We start from the raw sequence: 23,054 nt of genomic DNA on the forward strand, positions 1-23,054 counted from the left end.
AGGGATAGTGTTAAACGCAGTTAAAATATCCTCCAAACTTAAGAACGTTAAGTTTGGCTTTTGATCCTTACATGGCTCCAACTCACTTTTGGCAGAAAGACCGCAGGCTGGCGATTTCCATCACTGTGCATACTTTTTAAACCTTGAGTTAATCTACAGATTAGAGCTGTCATGCTTACTTTTTAATGATGTTGAATTCCTTTTGCTTTTTCATCTATTGGAACAAACACACGGGGCTTTTTTGATTAACTTTATTAGGCTGTTTTTAATATATTTCAAATTTGTTATACTTATTTTGATTTTCATCTGCATATAAAGTAGGTTTATTGGGTTTTGGGGTTTGTTTGTTTTCTCTCTTTTTTTGTTAAAATAGCTGAATTCTCTCAATCTACATTTTATTTTCAAGATAGCCTCTGTATATTCTCGAGTCACCTGGTCAAGGGCAGATATTTGTGTATTCGTTTGCAGACAGTGTATGCGAGCAAACGTGGACACGAATGCAAATGTTGTGTGTTCCTTTGTGGATAAAACACATGCCCTTCACAGAGGGAACATTTGCTTCATTACATTCATAAAAACAAACAGGTTACCGAATATCTGTCGGCCACCTTTAACATACTGGTTGACACAGTTGCTCTTTTCTTATCTGCCAACACAAACACTGGGTTCAAGCCTCAGTAAGAAAAGGTGAAACAAAGAAACATCTAATAACTCGATTCAAATCGTTCTGTTTGTGTGCTAGGGAAGGTTCAAATTCAATACTTACTAGAATAATCTGTAAATGCTCTTGGACTTGACTGACACCCCATCAAAATATGTGCTCATCAAGCCTTCGCTCACTCTTATGTCTCGTCTGTGTATTCACTCACAATAAATCAGTTTACTCAAAGACATTTTTTACAGCATGTGTTAAAATATCCTTCTAAATTGATCTGATCAGTTTCCAAGCCTGCTTGTTATTACAAGCTGCCACTGTGTTTAGCCGCCTGGACCTTTCTCCACCAAAGCGCTAATGGATCAGGTCACTCCAGCACTATTTATATCTCTCCGAAAACTATGTTCCTCCTTCCCTCCTGCTGCTATCCCCTTAAACCATGGAGATTTTCAGCATAGAGGGAGGGAGATGGGGAGGTGGTGGCAGAAGTGGTGGTGGTGTTGGGGGAAGGGTAGTTTTAGGGGAGATTCTCATAATAGCGCTTTGCTGTCCTCTTTCTTCTGTTGTGCGTTACGACTGAACGCTCAAAATAGAACATCTCTAGAGAGCATCGGATCAGGCTTACGATAGGTTTATGTGAACAGGGACATGCATACAGTTTAGCTCTTTTTTATGTGATGGTGGGAAAACAGCTTTTCCAAGTTCATTCGTCCACATTCACTTCATATTAGTTTTTTAAATTAGGAAAAAACATGCTTGATTCAGTCTAGATCCCTTCACACACGTTGCCCGTAGTTGAACATGTGAGCTTTTCTCACCCACAAATCAAAGCCTGAGTATAATCCCATTTAATTCAGCAAACACGCCAACCTTGTATTTTTCATAGTCCAAGGAGCCCCTGTTTATCTTCATATTGTGCTATGTTTCAGAACATGTCGATAGCACGAATAAAACACAGGAGCACGCGTTCGATTGCATAACAGCAGGAAGTAGCCAGTTACATTGAAGACAAATACTCTAAAGAAGCTGACAGGAGTTTTTCTTTTTTTTCTTTTCTTGGTGTGTTTGTTTATCTCTGTTATTTGCATATGTTTGTGTGGAGAGTGCAGTGTGTGTGTATGCGTGCCTGTGGGGGCTTGAGCCACTGTGGATAAAAATGCATGCCAGAGTGAGAGAGAGCGAGCGAACGTACAAGTGGAGCAGGATCAGGAAGGGGAGAGAAAGAGAGCGGAGAAGGAGACCGAAGAAACCGAGAGAGGGGGTTTTGAGCTGTGCGGTAGCAAGTCGTGTTTCCTGAAGAAGAGGGAGGTGCATTGCTCCATCTTCTCATCTGGGATTTAAACTGCTTTAAATTGGCTTTAGTCTGACAGAGGATTCCCCGGCTCGTGGAGTGCTGCTCTCTTCTCCAACGCAACACGGGACTTTGTTGTGAAGCAAGAGAGACGCACAGGAAGGAGGGAGAGGGACACTTGCTCCTACTTCCTTTGTACCCAGCCTGCTTGACAGATGGCTCTGGCAGACTGATCTCTGACTCTCACCCAGGAATGAGTCCTCACATCACTCACTGAGGCAACGTATGTCAGCTCTTTTTTTCTTTCTTTCTTTCTTTTTTTTATGCTAAAGCTGCATGCTCGTACTTGTGTTCAGCTGCACTGTTTGCTTTGAATGTGTTTGAATGAATGTGCAAAATGAAAATGTGCATGCAAGTGTGCCTGGAATGTTAGTTCACGGGCAGTGCCAAAGGGAATGAGAGGACAGGAAGTACTGTGGCTCAATCACCACCACATCAGCACCTTATCAGAGTGAAGTTATTTCACAAGGTTCAAATAGTGGAGCTTTTAATTAGTTTTTTTTTCCTTTCTCTCTAGCTGACTTGTATATATTAGATTAAGATTAAGCTGAGGTCCAGAGCGAGTTTGTTGACGGCAGACGGGCTGTGACCTGGTGCCAGCACCTTTTCTCCTGACTCTGCAACCACCTGGACTTTTTCAACCATTCAACCAGCTACCCTTTATAGATTAAACTGATGCTGCTGTTCTTCTGTGCAGACTTATAAATCATGATGGCACACACTGCAACAGAAGCAGGTGTTGTGTTTCAGATTATAGACACTATTATTTGCAAGGTTTAGCACTAACTGTGATACGAACCTGAGAGAGTTTCATTATCTGTGTGCTTTTGATTGTAGGGACAACAAAACACACCTGATAAATGTGTCGTAGAGTACAACAAAAGCTATACAAACACAGAGTGTATTAATTTATTCACTGCAAAAAAAGATATTCAGCCATGCAATAAATGTTCATATGCATTCTATGCCACGCACCAAAGAGCAGTTTCTATAGTACATTTGAAGATTGTACGTTTTGATCTTATTCACATTTTTCTCCTGTAATTAGAAATCCCTGCGACTCAGGATTAACACCAAACTCACTTACTTAGTTGCTGGCCAGTTGCCAGCCTTTCTTATAAACCAATACTCTCTACACAATGTGCTAGCTTCTCTCAAGCAGCTAACACCGTTGGGAATGTATTGTTTAATTTCCTTAGAAAAATAGATGACAGTCTTGTAATATCTATTGAAAATCTGCGATTTTTCAATGTGGGGAAGTTTGCATCAGAAACAATGGCTGAATACGCGAGCTTGGTCTGTGTAATAACTCACTCATGTTCACTTTCAGCTGTCCTTGCTGTCACAAATGCACAAACACAACCAGACAGACTGTACATGCACGCAAACACTGTCTCCTGTCTTGTACCTGATGTCATCACAGTGTTAGTGTTGACCATCAGATTTCTGTGCTTGGTCTCAACATTATGTGCTTTCCTCTTTGTATAGGAGGCACCTCCAGGTTCATAGTTCAAACTGTGGCATTTTGTCAATGTCAGCTTAATGTGTTTATTTTTAGCATTCACTGACTGTCTCAGAATGAAGATTGATGTTGGATTGCTTCCCATTGGATTCCCAGAGTCACTCTCGTGCTCTCTAGTGCCCATATTGAAACTCACACTGTTAGCTCTAGATTAAAAACACATCGGCTTCCCGTCTGTCCGACAAACATCACAAAGCAGGGGAACTGCAGTCACTGCAATGAAAACCAGTTACTTTATGAAAGTACAGTATGTGGTCAGATGAAAAGCAGAGGTTCCTTTTGCTCTGGATTGAGTGTTTTTTGTCATGCAGACTACTGTCCTGCTGAGCCCATAATGCTATAATAATACATGTGCCAATGCAGGTGTTATATTTTAATTATATTTAGTCATTAACTTTTTTGTTTTCTAAAACACTGGAAATGTGTGTCCAGGGCTGACAAGGTATTATTACCTGGGCTTCTTTTTCCACCGGCAGGAGAAAAACCTGCAGACGCTACTCAAACGGACCAAACCTGGGTTTGAACCCAAGACCCCTCTTGCTTTGAGACAGCAGTGCTAACTATAAGCAACTGCAGTTATTACTGTAACTACTGTATTGCACTTTATTTTGTCATAGTACAGCAGCACTACGAGCTGTAGTCAGGTCTTGTTTTGAGTCTGAGTGGTTTTTATGTGTTCCGTGGAAGAAATAACCACATCTTTATCCTGGTTTCTGCTTGTTTTCTCTTTTAGTCCTTACTCCCTGCCACCGTTCTGTGAGCAGCAGCATTTCATTGTTTTGACACCCTGTGCCATCTGGACAGCATCCACGTTCTTAATTTTGCATGATGCTTTCCAGCATGATTGTTTATAAGTCTAAATTGAATTCTGTGGTTTGACACTTTGTGGTTACATATTACATATGTACTGGTGTTTAACTTTAAAGTCTTTAAAGGCACCTGGCACATAAAAATGATCAAATCCAGCATTCTTTGTTGGTCTCATTTCAAACTGTAACGTCTCAACTCTTGGTTTGCATTCTTCAACTAATCACCTGCTCTGACTCAGAGCGCTTGCATAGTTGGCATGTTTTACTGGTATTAGCAGGTGTTATTGTAAGCCTGACGGACTTAACATCTTGGGAGACACACTGAGTTTATATCGCCCGGTGTTTAATTAGTACCTACTCCTTCAACATATTGAATTACTTATTGACTTCCTTTAATGAAGATTTATTTCACACATGCTACTTCTGTTTCACAATTCATCAAGACATGTTTTTTCCTAGTTACTTTCACATAGTGAATCAATTCTGATTTGCAGAAATCGTTCAGTTCACATTTTTGATTCATTACAAGTGCAGCATCAGTTATATGTATAAGTGGTTCCTGTTTGTTGACAGAATGTCACCTGCTTTTTTCTGTGCAGGTGACATTGGTTTTTTTTCTTGTGGCAACATAATAGAGTGAAATGAGTTCAGTGGAAATCAAACTATAGATTTTGTTCCTTTGAGCTAGATCAGAGCAACAACAGAACTTTCCTTTTTCCTAGTGAGAGAGGACAGATCAGATCAGTTGATACTGAAGAATCTTTACTGCAATATTAAGCTGTACTTATGCGTCACATTTAAACATTAATATGTGAAATGAATGCTAAATGATTGTCTTGTTCCTGTTTTCATTTTCCCACAATTACAGTTCACTTTTGGTTATGAGCGTCCCAGATATTATTACGCTCCATATTAGTTCAGTTCTCACTGTCTAATCTCATTGTTTTTTATCCACCAAAGCTGAAATGATAAAACTGAATAAGTGTTTAGCTAATGCAAGGAAGCAACTTGCTTTACCTCAGGGAAATTAGCAGGCAACTTGCAAGCAAAACTAACTGCTTGTATGTCACACCAGAGGGAAGATGAGACAAAAACAAAAAACAGGGGGTGGGCACAGCACATGCAATAATTAGCAACTGTCATCATGACGCTTACATGAGGAAAACATTTTTATTTTTGTATGCTGCAAGCAGCAGTTATTTCCTGTCCTGTCCTGGAGACCATTTAACTACAGAAATTTGCAGGTTTCTTTAAACATGTAGATTGCACATCAGCGTCACAATCACCTTTCACAAATGACTGTCTGTGTTTTCTGTGCATTGAACTATTTGCTGTAATACTAAATGACATCCTTTCCTGCTTATTAGATAATCTGTAGACATTTATTGCACACACAATAGAGCGGTCTAAACCATAGCATGTCAGCTATAATGGAGTGGATATTAATCGTGCTAAAAGCTACCCAGACAGATTTAGCTTTACAGCCCCAAAAGCAGAATTAGCATAATTAATGGCAGGCCTGTTGTTACACAAAATCTGTGGGATGTGCCAAATTTCAACACTCGATGATGAGAATGGTGATGTGAAAAGAGGAGGAAGGAGATTAGGTCTAGAGACTCAGGAGAAAGAGATAATTAATCCTAATGATTTTATTCGTTCCCTGATTTGACCTCCAGTACCACCATGAGGGCAATATTCATGCGTCTGCATAAAATAACTACTGAAGGGATGAGTGTAAATTTTGTAGAAGCATTTAAGGGTTTGCCCTTGAAAAAGCTGAAAAAAATATAATTGCAGTTACTTAAACTGGCAACAAAATGAATCAATTAGCGACCTCAGCATTTTTAAAGATAAATGTAAAAAAACTGACAAAGGGGAAACTGGTTGGAAACATCATAAAACATTAGGTTTTAAGTGTGTTCTCCCCTTGAGCGCCTAACCCCTGCTATCCTCTGTTTTCCAGTTAGACCAGCCTCCAACACTGTTGGATGACACCCTCTTTTAGAAGCTTTAACAGTGTTTAATATTTAGTTTGCGTTGGGGGATCATTAAAATTGCTAGAGTGGCTTTGGTCAATCAGATTTGGAATATATTAAGCCATTAAAAAAAGTTGCTCACTAATCATCCTAAATATTGTGAGCATTGTGCACTCAGTGCCTTGTGTAGGCCCTGCACTGCAGTTTTCCTCTTTTCTGTGCTTCATCTGTATCCAGTCCCTCAAGATTGCCACTGACAGCAACCTTTCCTGTTACAGCTTGTCTTAAAAAATGTCTCCTGTTTTCTGCTTCTTTTTGTTTGATGTCAGTCTGTCACTGTGTTCCTTGTCTTGGGTGATATTTAATGACCCTTAGTCCTTGTGTCTATGGTTGTATCCTGCTCATTTGGCTATTTCGCTGAACTGTGTCCTCCGAGGAAGCTTTGTAAGAATAACTGTTTATTACTTTTCACTATACCTGTTTTTTATTGCTTTCCGTCTTCTAAACCATTTTTCATTTGATTATAGAGAAACGTGTTTTTCGTGACCAATAAAACAAAGCAAGGAGAGGGCAACTGTTATCAAGAAATTCTCCTCAATTAACATAATAGACTTTACATCAGTGTTGCATTATTCCACAGCCAGGCTTTAGTAAGTATTTAAAGATGCAAGTGAGAGGATCTGTGTGTAGGATCTTTGACAGCAGAAAAGAAAACACACGGAGAATATTCAGTATGCAGCTCAAACATGTCAGACGGGACTTATAGGAGCTTATATGTAGAGCCCACCAGGTATCTACAAGATTACAAGCAGGCCTCATACACACAGCTGTCCATTTTAACGAGATGGTCCTCAGTAATGACAGTGTTGGCTCCAACACTGTGACACAGCTCAAACTATCCAACTATGGTCCACTTGGCTGCTGAGCAAATGTAATGAGTGTGTCTAAAACTCCTACAGCATGCTTCACATATCCATGAGCAATATAATAAAACCTAAGCTCTTATTCATTTTACGCTATTTTTAAGAATGTAATATCTGTCACAAAGTCTCTGTCTTATTGATCTTTATTGCATTTTTACTTTCATATGACTCCATTAATAAACCCTTAAATGAAAAGGACATGTAACGACAGTCTGGAACTTACCAGGGATTGCATATCTGTGTACTTACATTTCTCAGTTTTTGACTATTTCATGTATTTCAATGCAAGTTCAGTGAAATGTGAGCATTTGGATATCAAATGAAGGTGGCCTTTCAGTGACTGTTTTTGTATTTGCAACAATATTTGTATAACACACAGTAAAACCATAAAAAATAGAGCATAAAATAGAGTTCAACACTGTTAGAGCAAAAAAAAAAAACAAACAATAAAATAATAAAACTAGTGCTTGAAACCTAAAGAAAAAAACAACTGTGTGAATAAAATAATAACCAGTAAAATTAAAAACAGATGTAGAATAGAATAGAAATATCAAAGAAGATGAGCAATCACTTTACTGTACAAAGAAAGAAAGAAAGAAAGAAAGAAAGAAAGAAAGAAAGAAAGAAAGAAAGAAAGAGTCTTCCTGTGAAAGAAAGTTATGAGGAGTGATTTGAGTTTGCTAAACTAAGTTAGCACTAAAGAGTCCCACAGCTGCAGGGAATGGGGTGGACTAAGGGTGCAATTAGAAAGGTAATTGAGGAATGTAGGCAGCAGCCCAGTTCACAAGTAAAGTAAATCTGTGATGTAGGTAAGTGGAAAGCTATTCAAAGCTTTAAAAGTGTTTATAAAAAGTTTAGAATCAGTTCTATAGCAAACAGATATTTGGTGTAATGTAGCAAGAAAGGAAGTGATGTGGTCGTCTCTCATCTGAGACTAAATGTAGGTGTTGGAGTTTTGGAGGATACCTGAGTAGAGAGAAAATAATAATCATAAATGATACTTTTTCTTAAGCTGAAAAAAAGCACGCCATGGCAACTCATGTGTCAAAATAAAGCTTGGAGTCAAAGATTAGACCTCAGATTTAGATATTTTGAGCCATAGGAGGCTTTGTGATTTATTAATTCATTTCGTATGAGCTATAAAATGGGAGAATTTGTTTCTGTCAGTAACAGTCACCAGAACATATAGTTGATAGCTGGGAAATACAACAGAGGGTAAGGATTTCCAGAAACAGTGCTGAAAACAACAGGACCAGTATTTCACGTAGTTTATCAGAGATTTTATATGTTGTATCAAAACAGTAACAAATTCTATAACCTTTTACCATGTGTTGCACTTCATATCACTACATGCTTTTATATTTAAGGATTAAATGTCATGTTTTTCATGCTTCAGCACTGCTTTACTACTATAGTAGCTTAAAGGTTGTGACACTGGTGTGCTTGCAGAGACAGATTTCTGTAAAACTGATGCAGAATGGCAGCTGTCAAATGCATCCAAAGCAAAGGGAGACACTATTCCATATTACATATAAATATTATTTCAAAAGAAAAAGATAATCACAGTAAAATTATGAAATGTTTTTCACTGTAGGCAGGAATTTTGATTTGCTATGGTCCGTATTAGCCTGGCAGTCAGACAGATTCTGACAGCTCATGCTTCATTTGTTCTAGCATAATGAGCCTCATCCCTCCTCTCATTGAGGCAGACTTCTAGCCGCCCTTGCAAGTGACAGGTCAGTCACAACTGTTTCTCCACTTATCTCTGGAGTCCACCGAGATGACTGACATTACTGCACGTTGTAGTCCGTGTTCTTTCCCATCGCTCAGTGCTGTGTCACACACTGATTACAGAGGCACGGTGTTGTGCACGCGTTGGTAATGCCACTTGAAAATCAAAACTGAACTCCACCCTAATTCATACTTGTGCATTTGTCTGGAGATGGTAGGCTACTTCCATATGGCCTTTGGATAGGTTTAGATACTGTGTGCTCATATGCGTAACCATATGAGATCAAAGGAACGCAATCACTTCATTTTCATTCTGTCTCATGGGGCACTTATTTTGCTGACAGATGTGTGTGAACAAATTAAGTCAGTTCAGCAGGCTGTTATTTGACGTGCCCATGTAGTAGAAGGCTTTGTGTAGAAACCTCACTAGGGAGGTTTTCTTTTTCTTTAGATTTAAAGAATGCCTCTTTATAATTTTTGACTGTGACTTCTTTAAAAACTGATACTCCATCATATTAGTCACAGAGACTGAAAGTGATCCAACATAGCTATCCATTTAACAATATTTTTTCATGTATTACTTTAAGTATGACAGATCAGAAAGATGAAAGACAAACTTAACGTGGAGTAAGCTTGAAATTTTTGTATATCAATGAGAGAGAGGGCTTTTTGATGCAATACAAAGGAAACTGAATGTGTGCTGTGTTGTGGATTAAGCTGCAAGACTGGTTTCTGTGGGCATTTTAATACTTGTCACTGATAAGCTTTGCACTTTTTGAATCTATTATAACCCCTATTATTCTACACAGGCTAGAGCCTTGGCTCTCCATTGAGCAGCAAACAATAAGCTTCACAGTTGCCTTTTCCGCCTATGTGGGATGAGTGATTTGTATTAAAAACACAGATTTTTGTGCCACTTTCAAAGACCAAAAAATAGAGCTCCGCATTTAAACTGTGGGTCTGTGTTTAATGATGTCGTTTGATTTTAACCGTTTTTAGGGGATAGTTAGCATGAATTGGCAGCTGTTGCTGCGGTTTTTATTAAACTTCTCTTTTCTTTTAAGATCACTCTTCTCTTTTTAATGTGCACTATAGATCATAGACTGCCAGCACAGTACTGATTTTCCAAGCTATTGGAATCCCATTGTGAAAAGATTGCAGCTGGTCTCAATGGATATTTGGAAGGTAATCATTTTACATGAATAGGCACCGACTTGCAGATATACATTAAGGGCACAAAGCTTCTCTGAGTAGTGAAATCTGCATAACAAATTGCATGAATTCCCAAGTTTCTGGAATAAGAAACCATGCCATCTATTGTCTTATGGTAAAAGATGCTTTTAAACTTCATCCCATTGTTTTCTATCTATATAGTCATAGAAACAGAAAGAGAATACAACGAACTGATTCACTGTGTGTTGTCTTACAATTCAATATCATGTGTAGGTAATTTTAGTGGCCACAGAAGGGTTGCATTGGGCATATTGATTCAAAGAAACCTGACTGCTGTCGAAAAGTAAAACATTTTTCCATTAATTGCTAATGAGCAGCATTTCTGTGGTCCTCAGAGGAGCTAAATATATTCAATGTATTTTCTTCTTCTGCAGCTGGAAGGGTGTGTGTTTTTTTCAGGACTAATTACCTACTTGTAGCTGTTTCCAGATGGCTATTCTCGCCTGGCAGTTGCTCCTTAATTACATGTCACAGCTTTTTCTCTGCACTTAAAAATCAAGGTAGACGACACGCGCTTGCTCATAAATAATAGCCTCTGGATAGATGTCAGACCCCAGTGTGATTAAATATAGCAATTCAACTTCTGTTTTCTCGAGTTCAGTTTAGGAAGTGTGTGCCAACAAAGACAAAAAGGTTCACCGTCTAATGTCAAAATGTATTTAAAAATTAGCTTTTTATATAAGTTTTGTAATTTATAGGCTACCAGCTTCTTCTCTTGTAGTTTCTAACATAATTTGTAAGCTTGCTCACTTAAAAGGAAAATAAGAATCTTTTCTTAATTTTATGCTAATTTCCTCTTCATCAAGAGACAAAATATCAACCAAAAATCCAGAAAACACATTCCTCTTTTATATTATTATTATCAAAGGTCTCATTTGAAGCAAGTAACCATAACTTGGTTGATGCTGAATAAAGCTGAGATGACACATCGCATAATTAGATGCTTCATCTGGACCTGCACAGTGAGAGATTTACGTTTACGAAGGACATCATGGAAAAAATGTCAGATGTAGAAAATGATGAGCGTTTATATTAGAAAATGTCAAGCTGGGCAACATCACTTTGAGACCTTTTTGATGAAGTTCTCACAAAGTAATCAAAGGTTCTTAGTACTTTCATGTTGTTCATCACTCCCTTTCTGTATATTATTAACAGTATATGCACAGCAACCTTATATCCTCAGTTTGCATCTACATATCCAAAGCTAAATTACCAACAACTCTCCAAGCCTTAAGGCACCGACAGACTGTGATATTTTCAAAGTCTTATAAGTTTTTTGCATTTCACATTGTGCACCTTGTATCTAAAAAAACTTAGATGCAACATCACATTTGATAGTTAATATATATGCCTAATATGATTTGATTGGCTAGTGCATGCTCAAGAACATTTGAATAAACAGGGTGAGTAACAACAGCTTGAATAGTTAAATGTTTTTTTTAACTCGACAGAAATGAAGCAAAGAAAACAACCCACATTTCAGTTCAGCAGCACATAATATTAGCCCACTCTAAGTGGAGCATAAGTCAGAGTGTTGAAGACTGAAAGGTGACTTCTTAATCCGTCTAGCTCCAAGAAATAAGACTGTATAATTCAATTTTTATATCAAGTATAAAAAAAATAGGTGTAATTTCAGGCTTTGTTTTCTTGGCCTTTATATTTCTGAAGATTTTTCTTTATTTTAAATATTGTGTTGTTTCTTTGGCATTTTTAATAAGCCAACACCACAATGGATTTTAAATCAAACAGTAGAGAATCTGCACTTCAGGTGATTTAAATGCAGACACATTTTTGTTCAGGAACTGCAGCCATTTAAAAAAAGCCTGCAGAGTTATGAAAAAGGTCTGTGGACAGATGAAACCGTTAATAACTTGTATAAAACAACAGGAAAAGAAAACAGCTCGCGATCTGAAGCATGTCGCATTATCTGTCAGACATGGTGGAGGCAACGTCATTGCATGGGCCTGTGAGCTGATAGAAGCAAAAAGACGATGTCACCGCCTTTGATTTTATCATTTTGAGTTTTAGTGTTTTAGTTAATATTTACTGGTTTAGCTTCTGTTTAGAGTTTTCTTTTCTTTTGTAGGGCGTGTTATGTTTTGTAGACTTGGAGGTTCATTAGTGTTAAATGTTTGTGTTGTGTTTTCAGATTTTCCTTGCCTCCTCAGTGCCTTGCAATCTTTGTCATGTGTTTCCCCATGTAGTTACTTCCCCCAGTCTCATTTCACTTACCTAAAGTTTTTCTTCCCCTGTCTCATCATCTTGACTGGTTTCTGCTGTGTCTAGTTCCCCAGGTGTTTCCACTCCCTCTAATTACCTCATGTATACAGTATATTTAGCCTCGATCTCTGTTCAGACCTTGGCAGAGTGTCTGTTTGTCATTACTGTGTTCATTCGCTCATGTGCTTCATGCTTATGGTTAAGAGTATGGATGTTGCAACTTTTGTTCATGAGCTTTTAAACTAGTTAAAGGTTCGTTTTCATTTACCTTCGAGTCCTGCATTTACAGTATCTCACAAAAGGGACTACATAAATATTTTGTTATATCTTTTCATGGGACAACACTGAAGATATGACACTTTGATACAATGTAAAGTAGTCAGTGTACAGCTTGTATAACAGTGTAAATTTGCCGTCACCTCAAAATAACTCAATTGAGTTCAGTAACTCAATATGGTTGAAGTCTGGAGACATGCTTGGGCAGTCAAGTACTTTTACACTCAGTTTATTTAGCAAGGCACTGGTCTTTTTGGAAGTGTGTTTGGGGTTGTTATCGTGTTGGAATACTGTCCTATGACCCTGTTTCTGAAGGGTTGGGACCATGCTCTGCTTGAGTATGTCACAGTACATGTTGGCATTCATGGTTACCTCCTTTAACTGTAGCTCTCAGGTACCAGCAGCAGTCATGCAGCCCAAAACAATGACATCCCACCACCATGCTTGACTGTAGGCAAGACACACTTGTACTCCTCACTTGGATGCCGCCACAAACCCCAAATAGGTTTGTCTTGGTCTCATCAGACCACAGGTAATCCAGGGCCTTAGTCTGCTTGTCTACAGCAAACTGTTTGTGGGCTTTCTTGTGCATTATCTTCAGAGAAGTTCTTCTGGGACGATAGCCATTTGATGTAGTGTGTGGCGTGTGGTCTGAGCACTGACAGGCTGACCCTCCACGCCTCCAACCTCTGCAGCAATGCTGGCAGCACTCATACATCTATTTTCAAAAGACAACCTCTGGACATGACGCTGAGTACATGCACTTAACTTCTTTGGTGGACCATGGCGAGTTTTGTTCTGAGTGCACTCAAAAAAATAACTCTTTAAATGAACATAAAAAAATCATGGAAAGAATTTCCACGTGATTAAATTGCTTTATTTTAGCATTATGCAATTCTTTTACTCCAACTTAATGCACTCAAGTTGGACCAACTTAATTAAAGATTGATGAATCAACGTATTTACTGCATTTTGATCCAATATATTTAAATAGTGTTGATCCAACTTAAAGAGTTTTGTTCCAACTCAATTCAGTAGGTTTTCTCCAACTAATTTACTAAATTTGGTCCCAGCTTAAGTTAATTGAGTTGAACCAACTCATACAAATTAAGTTATTCCAACACAAGTCTTTAATGTTAATAGAAAGCAATTTAATCACGTGGAAATTCTTTCCATGATTATTTTAAGTTAATTTAAAGAGTAATTTTTTGGAGCATTTAACAAAGTCTAGAGTCTGATTAACATACATTTCACTATTACATCTAAAAGGTAAATAAAAATTTGTCATACACATCTTTTTGTTTTCTCCAATTTATTGAATTTATAGCAAATTTCACATAACGTATAAAGAATACATGAAATGCAAGTGCAAGTTACATAACAGAAAAAAAGTAGTGGACAAAGCGGAAATTTAACCTGTTAAAACAATTTTTTTTAACAACAATGAATGGCTGAATCAGGTGATTTTCTGATGACCAATACAACTACTTTGAAGGTCAACAGATGCACTTTCAAAAAAGAAAGAGCACCAATTTTGTGTTTATTCAAAATTAAAAAAAATGCATGGTATCATCTATCTGCAATTATTTTAGGTTCATGGTCCAGATACATGGTGTAGCTGTTGTAATGGGAACATTTCTCAACGAGAAAATAGTGTTTTGAGAACCTGTACTTTGTGTGCTGTTGAATTGTTCGTGTGCATCTAATTCCATAAGAATCTTCTGCAGGACCTCAAAGGTGTACCTGAGTTCCAGAGGGTAGCTCAGGTTCAGTGAATAGACCAGACCAAGCAACATTGTCACTGCAAAAACTACATTGCCCAACTCACCCATCACTTCCACCCCCTCTAGAACAATCATAACATCCTGAGGGTCATCGCCAGGCTCCGCACCCTCTGATCGAAAGACACAGATTCCAAAGACTGTCTCTGCTATGGCAGTGGCGATGCTTTTTATCAACTTCCTGTGACAATAAAACAAACAAAAAAAAAGATAATGATTTCTCACTAATGTCCATTGCAAACAGTTTTAAAAGTATATATCTGTTTTACATTAATGTAAAATACCTAAAAGCTTTATTCATTCAAGCTTGATAATAATGTAAATCTAATCAAAAATGACTGCCCGATATTTTTCCTGACTCAAGAGAAGTTCATTCAATACCTCAACAATGTCCTGTCTTTCAAAATCTTGAGTTGTGATAGGGGTGACTGTGGCACAGGAGGTAGAGCAAGTTGTCTACTGGTTTAATCCCTGGCTTCTCTAATCTGATACTAAAACTATCAATGGGTAACATACTGAACCCCAAGTTGCTCCTGATACATCCATTGAAGTGTAAATGTTACATAAAAATCTTGTATGAATGTGTGTATGAATGAGGTTATTATAATGATATTATAATAAGGTTAGTATAAAACACTCAAGAATGGTGCGTGTAGTATCCAGTGAGAAACATAAAGCTCTTACTTTTCCTATTTTAAAAGGTCATTTTTTACAGCCATAGGTAATTTAAAGGAAAACCCCATCCCCTGAAACTTTTTGTATGTAGTTCAAGCTTATCTTTGATCATCTCCTTAGTTAAGGATACAGGCAAGTTAACATACCACATAATCCTTCACCAGCTTCTCAGGATCTTCATTCAGGTACACGCAAAGACCTTTGGCGATGTATTCTCTTCTGATTTCAACAGCATCAGTCTTTATACACAGAGGGGGAAAAAAACAAATATATACGGAAATCCATCTCAACGACCTATCAGTGGGATTAAAGAACTTTTAGTTGAATTACCAGGAATTTGTGAGAAATAGAGAGGCTATTGTTTTACAGTCTTAATCTTTTCAAATAGTATTTATGCATTTTAGACAAGTCTGTCATTTTAATATTGTTTTTTACTTTGTGTATTAATTTAATCATGCCATACCCCCAATTCAAGAAAGTTTAGATGATGTGTACATAAAATCAGAATGCAATGTTTTCTTGGTCTCAAAACTATATGTCACTTACAAATGAATATATTAAATTTTTAACATGGGAATGTGATAACTTTTAAGAAAAATATTAGCTCACCTTGAATTTGATGAACTGGCCTACCAGCTCTCCAGACCTTTCACCACCTGATAAGATTAAACATTTATTATCTTTACAGGAGGGAACTGCAAGTCTCCAAGTTTATTAAGTAGAAAAATATTTAATTTCAAAAACATTAAAAAACAGGAAAACACATCTGTTCATGTTTTGTCTTTCCTCCTCAGTGTACTAAAAACACATAAATTGTTAAATAAACCACTGTCTATCAGTTGCAACTTACAAACTTACAAATTTCAACAACCCACACGTAAAATGTAAATTTATCACAACAGTCTCTGTGGTAGAGCCAAACTAGCTTATGTGCAGAGGTTAAGTTATAAACAATATCTATATTTTGAGTAGCTAAGTCTTTCATATTAGGCTATCATGCTAGCATGACATTGTGCTATATTCTTACACTAACGTGTTAGCTAGCTAGAATGGCATAAACAAACAGATATTTAAAAAACAAAACAAATGTGAATAAATAGAACTGAAAAGAATCGACAAACTAATGATACCTTTGTGCAAAAAGTATTTTCATCAAGATGGATGAAGATAGATTCACTCTTACCTTTCCAAGATGACCGCGAAGCAAACCATGTGCTTTCCTGCCTCTTGTTGTTTAGAATCTCACGTGATCTTGTGATATCGCGAGTCTTTAAGGCAGCTAACCACACTTGTTAGATTTTATCATGTCATATCAACAAGAATAAATTTAAGAGGTGCTAAGTTGGTAAATTTCATGTAGATCTTATATGATTTTATTACGTTCACCTCAGAAACATAAATTCATTGTGTTCAAATTACATGTTAGAGTTTTGTAAATGCAATAACCACCAAGTTTCACTTTTTTGAGTGTGGAACCTGTCCTGTTTAACTGCTATACAGTCTTGGCCACACTGCTGCAGCTCAGTTTCAGGGTGTTGGCAATATTCTTATAGCCTAGGTGTTTTTCAGATCCTCAAAGAATTCTTTGCCATGATGTGCCATGTTAGACTTCTAGCGACCACACTCTAAAAACTAAAACTGACATTTACTTAAAATTCTTGAGGCAACACTTTTACACTTAAAAATATTGAGTAGATTGGAAACCAGTCAAATCTGTTCAATATACTTGATCAATTGAATAACTAAAGCTTAAACAAATTAAGTTGAAATGAATAATTGTAGTTGTTACACAGACATGAAAAAATTGAGTAAATCTAACAGAAATCATGAGTTAAAAACAAATGTAAGGTTAAGTTAAAATCACACAAAAAAACTGAGTAAATAACACTGACATGCTTGGTCAATGTAACTGAAAAACAGATGGTCAGTAAATCCAATTTTTTTTTCCATTTACTTAATTTTGTAAACTGAACTTAATCAAAATTGTACTTAAAATTAAATATGGTAGATGGCTTGTATTTGTATAGCGCTTTACTTATTCCCTATGGACCCCAAAGCGCTTTACACTACATCCAGTCAGGCACCCATTCACACACTGGTGATGGCAAGCTGCATTGTAGCCACAGCTGCCCTGGGGCGCCCTGACAGAGGCGAGGCTGCCTGACACTGGTGCCACCGGGCCCTCTGACCACCACCAGTAGGCAACGGGTGAAGTGTCTTGCCCAAGGACACAACGACCGAGACTGTCGGAGCCAGGGCTCAAACCGGCAACCTTACGATTACAAGACGAACTGCCAACTCTTGAGCAGCGATCGCCCCCTAACATTCAAATATGATTGTTATTGTATTTCACTGGTAGTCTAAGTCTAAAAAACCAAACGCATTAATATGTAGTTGTGTGTTTCATAATACATGTATGAAAAATGACCACATGTTAACATTTTTCCAAATGAAAAATTTATTTTCATAAACATGGCAATAACTCGAAATAAACAAGCACTAAAAAGACAAGAGCCTTTTCCCTTTTAGCTCAAAGCCTTACATACTTGAAGGAGAGCAAACACAAAAGCTCAGATTATTTAAAAAACAAAATGAACAAAACAATGAAAAAGGCTCATGGTTTATGTTCCATCTCCTAGTAAATTACACAAGAACTGTGATAACACGAGAACAAGCTCAGACCCTCCCTCAGGCTGCTGGCCTGTATGAAAAACATCTTTCAGGTTATGAATATTTTTTAGAACAATTCCCTTTGCTTTTTTGACATATTTGAGATTTTGTTAGTCCAAAAATGTTTTCTTTAAAATGGAAATGACATGACACCAAGGCAATGCATTAACCTTTTGATGGATATCCATTCAAAAAGTCCCATTTTCTGAAATGTAGTCATCTACAATGCACAAGGTGATTCTTCAGTCTCTGTACCTTGGCTGAAAGGTTTGCAGGATCCAGCTCCAGGAACACTTTTTGAAATACCGAGAAGCAATATTTGAGATTCTTGGGGTATTTCAGATCCAAAGCATAGGCTAGTCCCAACAGATAGCAACAGGCTCTACTGAGATACCCAAGATTACTGAGAACAGTTATGCCCTCAATAACGATCCCTACGTCACGGGGTTTGAGTGACCCATCTTGGTTCTCCAGCACGTAAATCTTCATCACCTCCTCAGCCAAAGCCTCTTCAACACAGACATCATCAGCATAGACATAAAGAACTAAAGTAAGCTTAGTTTTATTCCACATATTTTAAGACATGGACACAAAAAGGCTGCTTTCACATGAAATCTGAAGCTATGAATTTGAACACCGAGATCCCAAATTTTAAGCAATGTGAAGTAAATGCTGTTCTCTGATATACTTCATAGCTTTAGTTTTTCCGCTGGATAAGTTCTTTTGGAATAAGTGGGGGACATCCAGCAGTGACACACAACATGATACAAAAAGTTACTTAATGTTTCCTTAATAGCTGGTGAAGGGTTTCAGTCATCCAGTTCATGGTAATCCTAGCAGTTTGAGTGAAGGAAACTAGACTTCTTTAGTTCCTTGAAGACGTTTTGCTTCTCATCAGAGGAGCTTTTTTTGCATATCTACTGGACTGAGGAGTCCAGTTTCCTCCTATCAAACCTACTACGAAATGGTAATGCTGAAGTGATGACATTTTCATGTCTGTCGTGTTTTTAAATATATCCAAAACATTGATGGGCAGGTCTAAAGCAACATGGAGATTAGCAGTGCAATAGCACCGTCTTTTTGTCCATTATTCAATGTGTCAGACCGACTGATCTTTGGATTATTATATACTTAAGTATTAAATACTTAATAATAGATATATATATATGTAATATGTCATCATGGCAGCTACATCCTTTAGCTTTGTGCCCTGTTCCCCCGATCACTTTGCAAACACTTTCAGCAGACTGTCAGAGAGAAACTCAGCTCCGTCAGAAACCTTGACTGTAAAGGCATGGTTGGGATGCACTGGAATGCTGCATTTTATCTGAAATGACATAAAATTATTTTGAAATAACAGCAGGCACTGTGCTTGGTTAATCAGTAATGTTTTATTGAATAAAACCTGTGTTTCCAGATCTTATGGGATTAAAAAAATCCAAAGATGTTTGTTTCTGATTTGCAGCCCAACAACCCAAAAAGTTACAACCCCATTTTAGTTCAAGTGTGCATTAATGTGAGTCCAGTAATCACCTTTCTGACAATACATGCAGGTATAAGTTAAACCTATGGCAGATTTTGGATTTCTCAGTTGCATTAATAGGGTGGTCTGTTTGAGTATGCATGCACCTAATAATTAAAAATAAATCTATGATAATCAAGTTACAGAAACCATAAGCGAAACCATAACACCTTGAACCCACAATCCATCAGCTGACTCCTGGTGAAATGCAGAATAGAGGTCGTCTCTAAATCTGCAGCAAAAAAAACCAAAAAACAAACAAAAACAAAAGGACAGCAGGTGAGGGCAGGAGGGGTTGGGATGTAAGCTAGCATAATGCCGCTGATGATATTAGCTAAAGCTGTTCAATGTCCAAAATCTCACTAACACCACGGTGCAGTAAATACACAATGTAACTGAAGAGTCAGTTGGCAAATCTATTCACACAGAAAACCAAATTATGTTATGAGTGCCTCGTAATTAGGTTTAATGTGATATTACAGCTCTTGTGCCAAAGACAAATTCAGATGAAAAAGCGCCAATTCTTTGACAACAGATAAAACAGCAAATAAGCTAACGGCTCTTTTTTAGCATGTTACAAGGCGACACTCTAGACGTTTAACTACATTTGGCTGATATATGGTAAATATTAATTCAAAAAAATCAAGACATACCAAAAAACGTAGAGTTGGCTGCTCGACTTGACTGAGATGGATGCCTTTTTTAAACCACGATCCAAAGCCCGCGAGATGAAATCACGCGTGGTTTTACGAGATTTAACGTTGCTATATTATTGACTTACTTCACCTGAACATGATATGAACAATTTAATACACCCTTTCTGCATATCATGTAGTTTTTACACTATATAGTTACTATAGTTATATAGTTTAACTTTAAAACATGAGGTAACTGTGTTAAATACATGCAAGATGCTTACATAAATCCAAGAGATGGCCAGTCCCTTTTTTTTAGTGTACGTCGGGACTACATATAACACAACACAACACGATACGACACATCACAACGCAACACAAACAACACAAACAACACAAACAACACAACACAGTATATTAACTTAGTAATAAAAAAGAAGAAGAAGTGTATTTGAATTGCACACTGTTATTATTGCACATTAATTGTTATTGCACCTTGTTATAAATATAAATATTATTATTGTTACTGTTTTTACCGTTGTTACCTCCCCCCCAAAAAAGTCCAGGTAGGTAGCCAGTCAGGTCAGCTACAGTATTTGCATTGATCAGGGCTGTTGCCCTGTTGTAAAAGCTGTCCTTGAGTCTGTTTGTCCGGGACCTCAGCAGCCTGAACCTCCTGCCAGACGGCAGCAGCTTAAACACCCGGTGTCCTGGGTGTGTACCGTCCCGTAGGATGCTGCGTGCCCTCTTGAGACAGCGAGTGCTGTACAGGTCCTTCAGGGAGGGAAGAGGATGTCCAATGATTTTTTTGGGCCATATTGATGACCCTCTGGAGTGCCTTTCTGTGTGCTGTGGTGCAGCTGGAGAACCACACACTGATGCAATATGTCAGCACACTTTCAATGGAGCAGCGGTAGAAGACGGTCAGCAGCTCCTTCTTCAGGTCCATTTTTCTGAGGATTCTCAGAAAGTGGAGATGCTGTTGGGCCTTCTTTAAAACCGCAGAGATGTTAGAGCTCCATTGGAGGTCTGTGTCTATGTGCACACCCAAAAACTTGAAACTGGAGACCCTTTCCACACACTCCCCGTTGATGCTGACAGGCTGCAGCTCGGACTTCCTTCTTCTGAAGTCAACTACCAGTTCTTTTGTCTTGGTGGTATTGAGGTCCAGGTTGTTATCTACACACCAAACTGACAGCCTCTGAACTTCAGCTCTGTACTCATCTCCCCCAGAGATGAGCCCCAGCACGGTGGTATCATCTGCAAACTTGATGACTGAGTTGTCTGGGTGGGTACTACCACAGTCATGTGTGTACAGAGTGTACAGTAGGGGACTCAGTACACAGCCTTGTGGAGAAAGTCAATCTGTCTGATAACAGAAATAGCTCTAACTTCTGCCTACCAGCTGACTTTAATTAAGCAGAGACTCTTTATAGCATCCCTAACTTACACTGAACGGTTTTATTCAGTGAGTTGTTCTTTGATTCTTTCCCATCTAAAATGCATTAGGTTCAAAGATTTCTCAGAATGAGTGTCTTCAGCATTATTGTTAAAGGTAAAGGTAAACACTGCTACATTTACAACTCATTTTTAAATAGAGTCTACATATAAATTCTGCATTTTGCTCTAAAACCACAAAATGCACAACTACACAGCCAAAGGGACATATTGAGCATTCACATGTGAGATCTGCGCTCCTATCGATGAATCTTTTTAGAGTGTTGTAGAAGCAACAGCTCAGCCGAACATTCTGTCACTAAAAATCAAAAAAAAAAAATCAAAAAGGTTTTAGCATATTCAGTCGATGAAAAGAACTGGAGACTGAAGAGCTGAAATTTTGAAAAAGCCAATCGAGTGTCAGCACCACAGAACAATAAGCAGCATCGCTCTCTGAGGTGCTTCATTGTGTTGTCGTACTTAAACTGATTTAAAGTCCAGTATGCTAAAGTCTACTGTTATAGAGGCACAGTGAAACCAGCATGAAGACACATTGGCTCTGTCAGGAAAACCAAACCAAAAAAAAACTTAGTAATCTAATTTATTCTGTTACCCAGAGAGTCACAGCTTGTTCATATATAACCGTGGCATGCCATAACATCCAAATGACGTTTTGCTGTAATCTTGTGGATTTATGGTCTGCAATGTGCTGTGTAAGGAAATGAAAAAACAGAAAGAGATGAGGATCTGTTTTTTTTTTTTAGGCAATACTTACCTCTTTTCTTTGGCAATGTTGTGACACCACAACAGGATGTTTGAAATTAGAGTTTGCCCGGTCGGATGAGTTTGATTAGTTGAAGCAATTTGTGTGCGTTACAAACTCACATATTCACTCGTGCTCCATAAAGACTTAGTGACGAGATGCAAATTATGGAAACACTGCATTTAGACTTTTTGTCAGAAAGTTCATGGCAAGCTGTTTGGGTTGCATTTTAGATGAATTGTTGTTAAATGAAAATATTATGGTGTAATATATCATGTGTTGTTGGAGCAGACTGTTTTTGTGTGTGTGTGTGTCCTGATGTGTAAAACCTAAAAATTGAAAGATGATTCTTTTGCACTTGTTTTCTTCTTCATCCTGGCGTTGTTCCCGCTGGTGCAGGGTTCGCTCTTCGGCAAAGGTTTCTCCATTTGGTTCTGTCCAAGGCGTCCTCAGGTGATGCGTTGATGGTCTTAATGTCCTTCTTTATTTTGTCCATCCACCGTTTCTTCGGTCTGCCTCGAGGCCGGCATCCTTCTGGGTCGATCATCATTGCCGTTTTTGCTACAGAGTTCTCATCGCTTCGAATCACGTGTCCACACCACCTCAGGCAGGACTCGAGCATCTTTTCCTTAATTGGGGCTACACCTAGTCGCTTCCGTATGTCTTTGTTCGTAACACGGTCCCGTCTTGTAATTCCCAGGCTCCATCGGAGCATGCGCATCTCCATGGTGTTTAGGGCCTGTTCATGTGTGGTCAATGTGGGCCAACATGCGGAACCATACAGGGCTACTGGGCGGACCACCACTGTGTAGATTTTTCCCTTGAGTCGATCTGGCATTCTTCTGTCGCAAAGGACACCAGTGACCTGTCGCCAT

General features: G+C 38.1%; 1 protein-coding gene and 1 long non-coding RNA gene across 11 annotated transcripts in view; one reads left to right on the forward strand and one right to left on the reverse strand.

Moving 5' to 3' along the window:
* Positions 1–1,710: 1,710 nt before the first annotated feature.
* The window catches only part of gramd1bb (GRAM domain containing 1Bb), a 117,061-nt gene continuing 95,717 nt past the window's right edge, over positions 1,711–23,054 (forward strand). For 4 of the 10 annotated variants that reach the window (XM_040009597.1, XM_040009601.1, XM_040009599.1 and 1 more), the window contains exon 1: positions 1,713–2,229. The gene's annotated coding sequence lies outside the window, so the exon portion shown is untranslated. Of the gene's footprint in view, positions 2,230–23,054 lie in introns of all 10 variants that reach the window. The other 6 variants (XM_040009604.1, XM_040009603.1, XM_040009595.1 and 3 more) reach the window with 5 other exon arrangements.
* On the reverse strand, positions 13,596–16,617 carry LOC120720017. The gene is made up of 3 exons (XR_005692772.1): positions 15,762–16,617; positions 15,299–15,391; positions 13,596–14,658 (listed from the first exon to the last, which is right to left on the reverse strand). It is a non-coding gene; the product is annotated as an uncharacterized LOC120720017 (long non-coding RNA).

This window comes from Simochromis diagramma, unplaced genomic scaffold (genome assembly GCF_900408965.1).
Source record: "Simochromis diagramma unplaced genomic scaffold, fSimDia1.1 OVJJ01000344.1, whole genome shotgun sequence".
In the NCBI taxonomy this organism is placed as follows: domain Eukaryota; kingdom Metazoa; phylum Chordata; class Actinopteri; order Cichliformes; family Cichlidae; genus Simochromis; species Simochromis diagramma.